This window comes from Bos indicus, chromosome 11 (genome assembly GCF_029378745.1).
Source record: "Bos indicus isolate NIAB-ARS_2022 breed Sahiwal x Tharparkar chromosome 11, NIAB-ARS_B.indTharparkar_mat_pri_1.0, whole genome shotgun sequence".
NCBI classification, from domain to species: domain Eukaryota; kingdom Metazoa; phylum Chordata; class Mammalia; order Artiodactyla; family Bovidae; genus Bos; species Bos indicus.
In genome coordinates this window covers 106806894-106815675 of record NC_091770.1, presented here as the reverse complement: position 1 = coordinate 106815675, position 8782 = coordinate 106806894, and the positions used below count along the sequence as shown (strand labels likewise).

General features: G+C 47.1%; 1 long non-coding RNA gene across 1 annotated transcript; it reads left to right on the top strand.

Annotated features, from left to right (window-relative positions):
* Positions 1 to 1158: 1158 nt before the first annotated feature.
* On the top strand, positions 1159 to 8770 carry LOC139185945 (uncharacterized). Its single transcript, XR_011569549.1, has 3 exons — positions 1159 to 1291; positions 2635 to 2860; positions 5295 to 8770. It is a non-coding gene; the product is annotated as an uncharacterized lncRNA (long non-coding RNA).
* Positions 8771 to 8782: the final 12 nt, after the last annotated feature.

Here is an 8782-nt window from a genome sequence, read left to right as displayed (position 1 = left end):
ACACAACTGAGCGACTTCACTTCACTTCACTTCAAAGAAAAATAAGTACTTACAAATCAGACAATTCTAAATACAAGAGAAATTAACCTAAAAGAATATCAGATTCACGTGAACTGGGAAATATTCAATATGAAATATCTAGTATTAATGTTTCTTTGCTAATCTAATATAGACATGTCTAAGAGTCGTTAACATTAAGCTTAATATTTTCATTGTGCCTAGGTTTATTATAAGTTAAATATTGTTATATTGTTATATCTGTTACACGTTTGTCAACAAGGAAAGTACCTGTAGAAAAAAAAACTCGTAAAAAATGTAAATGAGATATAAACTATTAAGAATAATTATATTTTAGGAATGTCTGTCTAAAATAGTGTTTCCAGATTTGGTAAGTTGAATTTCTGCTGCTGCTGCTAAGTCACTTCAGTCGTGTCCGACTCTATGCGACCTCATAGACGTCAGCCCACCAGGCTCCCCCGTCCCTGAGACTCTCCAGGCAAGAACACTGGAGTGGGTTGCCATTTCCTTCTCCAATGTATGAAAGTAAAAAGTGAAAGTGAAGTCACTCAGTCATGCCCAAATCTTAGTGACCCCGTGGACTGCAGCCCACCAGGATCCTCCGCCCATGAGATTTTCCAGGCAAGAGTACTGGAGTGGGGTGCCATTGCCTTCTCTGAGAATTGAGGTCTGGTGACCTCTAAATCTGTCTCCAAAAGACAGACCATCCAAGGAGAGACCTTGAATTACAGCTGTAGTCAGCTAATTATAATGAGGTCTGTTGGTTAAGTCCAAAGAGGGAGCAAGCGTGTCCTGGTGGCAGAGGGTAAAGACTGTTTCTGTGTCCCCACTTCCTGCTGCCCAGGGGCCCAGACAGCTTATGTTCCCAGGATGTCATCTTTTGGCTCGGGTATCTGGAAGGAGTCCTGCCATTTGTTTCTCAAGGACGTACAGTCATGAACTTTCTTTATTCAATTGAAAATAAAAATCCTGCTAACTACTAAAGTGTCAGATGAGGTGAGGGTGAGACACGGCCCCTCAGCTCCTGGCCCCAGAAAGAGGGAAGAGAAGAAAGAGACCTTTGATGAACTCACATACGGTGTGTTTCTTTTACTGCTCATTGAGGCATCATCACAGTTCGAGTTCCTTCCTCACAGATCTCACAGGCTGGAGAGGTAATCAAGCATGATCAGAGCCCTGGGGAGTTTCAGATGAGCCCAGATGCACCAAGAAGAAGGGGTGGCCATCAGCAAGTCTTCATGGAGTGGGCAACTTCTGAACTGGGTCTCTAAGGGTGAGTTAGTTATCTAGCTGAAGCTTGGCACTGGGTGCAAAGACAAAACACAAGATGAGTGAATGAATGGGGCATCCCTCTAACACAGGAGGCAGCCCACCAAGACGGTAGCCTGAGATCACAGGCCCCCCTGGGGAACTGGGGGAAGGGGCTGCAGTGTGCTGCCGGCCTCAACCCTTGTGTGAACTTTGCTGCCACACTGGCCTGTCTCTACCTGCTCAGGGAAACCTTTCTGCCCTCTGCTCTGGCATAGCTCCTCTTTATGGGCAATGACCACACATGGTGTTCTGTGTGCGATTGCCCTCCGCTTGAGGGGAGTGGCTTGGTGCAGAGGTGAAGGTCAGTGTGCAGTCTGAGGCTGGAGAGAACAGTGGGGAGCCCTGCAGTGGTGGGATCACGGTGGTAGGTGCTTGGCTGTGATGAGGCAGATGCCACTCCTGGGACTTGAGGGCAGGGTGATTAGTGGCTACCCTTAAAGGGTGGACTCATTTGGGGCTGCATTGCCTTTGAGCAGTTTGGTGGATCTTCAGTTAGAAACATCTGGAAGGAATTACAGAGGATAAATATATGAGAGCATTTGGACCAGAATTCATGACCCAGGTGAGGTGGGGAGAAAGTGGAGTAAAAGGGGCCTCAGGACATGGTGGAAATTCATTGACCAAGGTCATCAAGGGGGAGACCTTCATGTCCACTCCACAGCCTCCTGGTTACTCCCAGAGTGCCGGGCCCAGAGAGACCACTCAATAAACAGGTGCTCACTTGATCCAAAATCACTGAAGCTTTCACTTTGACTCACCACAATATAATATGCTGAATTCAAGAAACTGGTGCCCAGGTTTATATTAATGAGCTAGAAAAGAGAAAGGAAAATAGACTCAAGAAAAATCAAAGAATCCACACTATTAAAACCCTGAACATGCTTTCCACCGTGGCCTCAGGGTCTTGGCACTTGCTGCACTCCCAGCTCAGAACACTCTGCCATCCCCATTGATTACTCTCTAAACACACTCTGAAATTCACCTAAACTTCCTGATTTTATTTTTCCCCAAGATACGTATTACCATTGGACTTTGCATACATTTTATTTTTTCTGTCTCTGAGCCTGTTAGTTTCATATAAGAATTGGGGTCTGCAGCCTCCTGCTTGACCTACAGCTGAGCCCGTGTCTGGAATGGGCCAGGAACAAAGTGGGCCCCCATGAACGTGCTCTGGGGAGGGAGCCCTCAGTGTGTAGTGGGGACAGCAGGTGTCATGAAGCACTGTTCCAGGCTGTGAATGAAGGGGTCAGAGGACAACCTGACGAAGGTCTTAACTCTCATTTTGCATCTGTCTTACGTAATCAGGATTGACCATCAGGCCCACAGAAGGCAGCTGCTCTGACCTGGGGACAGCTGTACACACAGAAACCCGCAGCTCCTGTGCTGAGATCAAGAAGGATGGATGTCAGGCTCTCACCGGGAGCTCTCCTTCTCCACCATCTCATTTCTCTCTAAGAAACCTACACTCAGGACTGGTGAGTCCTGTCCAAGGCCACAGAAGCTGAGCCCAGGACCAACGACACTTCTGAAGGTAACTCAGCCCTTTGTAACCATTGCCAAAACCCCGAATCATCACTAACAAGCTTCCTGACTCCCAATTAGGCAAAGATGCCCACTCCAGTAAACACCCCCACAGCACCCTAATCAATCACCCGATGCCAGCCCTACAGCAGGAATTTTCTTTGTCTTGAGGCCATAAAAATTGGTTATTAAACCCACAAAAACTGCCAAATCTCCCTGGTCTGCCAGGAGGTCAGCCCACTGTGCTGGCAGTGCCCACATTATCTCTTTGTTTGTAATCAACCCACTGCCTTCTGAAATGCTGTGCCTGGAGATTCCTTTCCGGCCCACGCTCAGACTGCCTCAACAAGGATGGCAACCAATCCCTCCATTTGGTGGGCAGGTTCTGAGCGGTCCATACTTCCAGCTCAGAAAAGACTTGGCCTGTGCTTTGCAACTTAGAAACCCCTGCCCTCCACACTGGACCCACTCGAGTCTCACCTGCCCCACAGCCACCCCACTTCCAGAGGCATTTGCAGTCTTTGTTCAGCGGGTGAGAACCCAGAGGGCAGGCGCTGAGGCTCCTCCAGCTGCCAAGATCCCCCTACACCTCCGTGAGGAGTCCTGAGCCTCTGAGGGGATGGGGCCCCCTCCGAGGGTCTCCCTGGGGCTGTGACGGAACCTCCTTCCTCCTGGACCGGCACAAGGATGACTTGTCCATACCCGTGAGGGGTCAGGTAGGAGTGCAGAGCGGCCCCGAGGGTCTAATGCCCTGGGATCCTGGGGGTGGAAGCGGTGAGGGAAGGGGCCAGCAGGGTGGCTTGCCCAGTGTGAGGGCCGGGATGCCAGGCTGCTTCCAAGTGGCCACACCAGCCACAGACGCTGATGGGGACAAAGTGCTCCGTGTCTATGCGAGCCAGTCACTCAGCGAGTGCTCTCAGAACCAGCGTTTATGGTTAAAAAAAAAAACACCTGTGCTGATTGGCACAGGAGAAGGGATTGGCAACAGGAGAAGGGATGACTGTGACCTGGGAAACTCTCACCTAACCTTCAGGAAACACTCTGACAGGGTCTCTGAAGATGCAAAAAAAAAAAAAAAAGTCTGCTTTGGTTAAGAAGACATGAGAGGAATTGAACATTGGCTGCAAAGGTACATTTTTGAAAAAGTAGAAAACAGCATTATTTCTAAATTAAAAGCCTATGTTTAGAACAAGATTACTTATGACTAATTGTATAATGCAGGCATTGGTGAAAATAAAAGCTATGTTATAGGCTGTTTTAACATCAATTTGTATTTTCCTAAATTTCACATTAGTCTAAAGTTGGGTGTCACTGTTTGGGAGGTGCTAGTTCTCCGCCAGTGTGCTTCACTCTTTAGGAGAAGTGATAACACCTGTTTACACAGGTGTGTGGCATGGAGCACAGGTGGCTAGGGCCCCTGGGCTGTGGAGACAGAAGGAAGGGGGTTGGCCAGGGAGGATGGGTCCTGCCCTCGGGCTTCTGTTTTGCCCAGACACTCAGGGTCCCCTGGTTCATTCTTGACCTACTAATGGGGGAGACAGACAAGAGGAGCCATAGGGGGAGCTGTAGTCGGCGCCTTCCATATACTCTCCATTTACATCTTGGGCATGGAGCACTCTCGAAGCTCTTCAAAGGTCTAGGTTCTTTTGATGTCTCTGGTCTTCACTAGTCTTCTTGTTAAGGTATCTGTGTGCATACATGCTGTCGCTTCAGTCAGGTCTGACTGCAACGCTATGTACTATAGTCTGCCATGCTCCTCTGTCCACGGGGTTCTCCAGGCAAGAATACTGCAGTGGGAGCCACTCCTCTCTCCAGGACATCTTCTCCACCTGGGGATCAAGCCTGGGTCTCCTGCACTGCAGGCAGACTCTTTACCATCTGAACCATCAGGGAAGTAATTACTTAATTCTAGTTATTTTCCTACAACACTATGTGGGTGTTGACCCCAAGTGTATCCCCGTGTTTTCCTTTCCCCTGTGATTTGAAGCCTCTGCTGACACCTTGGTGCTCCCACTGGGTACCTTATTATTCTTCGCCCACACTGCCTGCCCCAGTGCCACCCCTGGCCAGAGACACTCTGTGAGTTAGCAGTGGAGTTCAATCAATGGCCTACCAGCAAATCTAATGAGAACCACCCATGAACTCATGATTTTCAGCCCATTCCTGAAATGTGAATGGATGCAATTTGAAGGACAAACTCTCATACAGCAAGAGCTCTGGGAAGGGTATGAGTAGAGGGAACATGGCAGACATGCCCATTTGGCTCCTAGGAGTCTGGTCACTTCTCTCCTAGGGTGATTGCACACTCAGTTTTGAACTGAGCACATGGCTGCCCGAGACTACAGACATTCCCATCATCCTCTGAAGCTGGGATGCTTATGAGACAAGCTCTCCTTCCAGGATGGAGGGAAAACAATTTGTGCAACTTGTTGACTATTTTCTAGGTGAAAGAACCTGGCTCTTCTTCTCCTGCTGTCTTGCTGCTGGGAACGTCATCCTAGAAAGGGAGGCTCCATTCTGCTCCCTGTCCACCCTGGAGGGAGCAAACGCCCCTGGGATGACAGAACAGTATTCCTAGGATGGGAATGGAGCTTTCTGGGACAGCCCTGCCAGACCAACCCTGGGCTGCCTCCCTCCGCATCTAAATGGGAGATGGATGCACACTTCTCCTGGCTGTAATTTTGTGGGGACTTTTTGTTTTTGTCCACAACCTTGACTGGCACATCAGGCTTTGAGGGGGGTTTCTGTGCGGCGGCCTTGTCAGGCTGCTCCAACGTGCAGTAGTCTGGTATTTTCAGCTCTCCTTTCTGTGGGAGGACAGCCAAGCTCAGCGCCAATCCGCTGTCTTCACCAGCTGCGTCTCTGAAAATCTATGTGGAAAATAGATGCTCCCAATTCAGTGAATCAGGACCTGATTCCTCTACCTTCCAGGAAAATGGACTTGTTCCTTTCCCCGCACCTTGCACCCTCCACTCTCTCCTAAACACATAACCTGCTTTGAAATGTGTGCTCTTTCCCTGATAATATGGGCAGTTTCTAACTGCACAGCCTCAAGGCACAGGCATCTCGTGGGGGTGTAACTGGATTATTGCAAGAAAGATGAGTTTCACTCTGGTAAGTCCCCTGCTAAACTGATGCATTGAAAACTTTAATTGAAAATATCACTAAAATCCATTTTCAGTATTAAGCTAAAATATGGGAAGTTGCTAAGTTTTGCCCTAAGCTCTCAGTTCAAGGAGACAGATATTTAGGACTTCCCAGGGCTCTGATCTTGTTTATGTAATTTCTTAGATGTCCTTCACCCTTATGGAACTTGCTAGTTTATAGAGAAAAAAACCATATAGTGAAATATTAAACTGCTTGAGAACATTGTAGTAAGTTTTATAATTCATTTATTCATTTGTGCTTGTCTGAAAAGTGTCTTCTCTTTCAGGGCTAGTTTAAAATATAATTTGTTAAAAATGTCCTTCAGGTAAATGTGAGCCTTAGAAGAGGTGGGGGGTGGGGATGAGAGTTGACTCCGGCCAAGCTGTTCTGGGTGATTCTCTATTAAATAGTGACAGTCTCACCCACAGATGACTGATGTCTCCAGCATCACAAGACAGGGCTGGTCTTTTTGGATGAAGCTCACAACCACATCCTTACAGGTCACTGATTCCTGAGAACAAAGTGGGTGTTCCACATCAGGTGGTACTGTTGCAGGAAGGGGGACCCTTCCAGGGCCCGAAACTGGGCTCCTGTCGAACACTCGGAAGTGAATTGTCTGAGGAGACACATGTCTGACAAAGCCAGAGATTTTATTGGGAAAGGGCACCCGCATGGAGAGCAGTAGGGTAAGGGAACCCAGAACAGCTCTGCCACACGGCTCACAGTCTCGGGTTTTACGGTGATGGGATTAGTTTTTGGGTTGTCTTTAGCCAATCATTCTGACTCAGAGTCCTTCCTGCTGGTGCACATCTTGGTTCAGCCAAGATGGATGCCAGAGAGAAGGATTCTGGGAGGTGGTCGGACCTGTGATGTCTCCTTTTGACCTTTCCCGAACTCTTCCAGTTGCTGGAGGCTTGTTAGTTCCCTGTTCCTTACCAGGACCTCCTGTCATAAAACAACTCATGCAAATGGTTACTGTGGTGCCTGGCCAGGGTGGGCAGTTTCAGTCAGCATGCTTCCCCTCACAGTTCCACTGTGGTTTTATAGATCAGGCCATAGCATCCTACATCCCCTGGGTCAAATTCTACCACAACCTGTGCTGGTTGGACCTAAAAGCTGAGAATGATTTTTATTATTTTAAATGTTATAAAGTTTTGTGAGACATATGAATTATATGGCTGTCAAATTTCAGTGTCTATAAAGATATCTAAGACTGCTTTCCTGCTGCAATAACAGAATTGAGTAGATGCAGCAGAGGTCATATGACAGTCTAAAATATCTACTATCTGCCCTTTAGAAAAACTTGCCGGCTCTGGCTCAGGAAAGTAGTATTTTAATTACTGTATGCTGGAGTTTTACTTGAAGAAAAGTAAAGTTTTATTAAATTTTGCCCCATGAAATAAATCTTTTTTAAGTAATGTAAAACTGGCCATGTTACTCTCAGTAATCTCAGAATAAACACAAGGACAGCAAATATTTATTAATAATTGAAAATTTGTTATAGAATCAGGTCATTTAGATTATCTTCTGCATGACACATTGACGTGGTTGATTCCAGAGTTGCATTTTCCCTTAGGATCAGGTGGATTCTATAGTCTCTCCGTGCGTGTGTGTGTGTGTGTGTGTGTGTGGCTTGAATGATTGCATGCTTCTTTATTCTTGCCTCCCTGGTGCTGCTTAGAGACCCTGGATATTTTATGGAAGCAATGGCCACACCACGCTAAGAGGCCTAACCCTGTCTCTGTCTTGTGTCTTCAGCAGCTGAGTGCATACCAAATGTGCATGAAAGGTCCAGATGTGAAAGCTCAGGCGTCCCATTGACTCACACCTCCTATGTAAAGGGAACGGCCTTCTTCTACCCTCATGGGGATAATTAGGGCCAGATGTGAGGACAAAGTGTACGATGGGTCCAGGTGCAAAAAGTCAGTTATCCCCTTGCTTCATACCTGCAGTGCAAAGGGAAAATCCTTCCTTTGGGAAAACAGCTCAGAGCTCATAGAGACAAGGGCTGCCCCCTGCAGAGTGGGGCCAGTCGCCTCTGGTGGGGAAGACTGGGGTGATGACTGACTGGCTGGGGGTCCCAGGATGAGGCAAGAGGCTGAGGAGCCCAAGTCTGCAGAGCCAAGGTCATACCAACCCCTCCTTGGATCTGCGTCTGTCTGAGTGGAGCAGTGACTTTAAGGGGCTAGGATGCCAGCTGCCTGCCTGGAGGCCACAGGAGGAGGAGGCAGAAAAGCAGGCGGTGTGGCTCATCTTGGTTTCTGAAGACACTTCTTTCTGGCACCAGGTGCCAAGCTATGCGAAAGATTGTATTCTTTTTATAAAGCTGCTTTAGCTGTTCTAATTCATTTGCCTTTCCATCTTAGTTCGTTTAAAAGATAAATGTACAAATGTATATATATTTTTTTCTTTTAGCACCAGTGGAAATCCTATAACTTGGCTATTTTATCCAACAATTCATCATACAGATCTTTCCAAGTCAGTACCGATACAAATTTCCTTCCCAGATCCGTCTTAATGGCTGTTTCCTGAATGTTCTGTTTTTATACTGAGTGATACTAATATCAGTAATCTTAGTACACAAGTATTTGCACAAATGTTCCTCCCACGCTGAGTTGTTATCATTGGACCTTCCGTGTGGAATATGAAAAGGTGATCTATGGCTGTTTATCATTCATTTCTTTGATGGCTTCTGAAGAGACTGTTTTAAAACAAATGTTGTATCATGATTCCACTCTTTCTATTCCACAGAATAAAAATCATTCATACATGATTTTACCCAGTC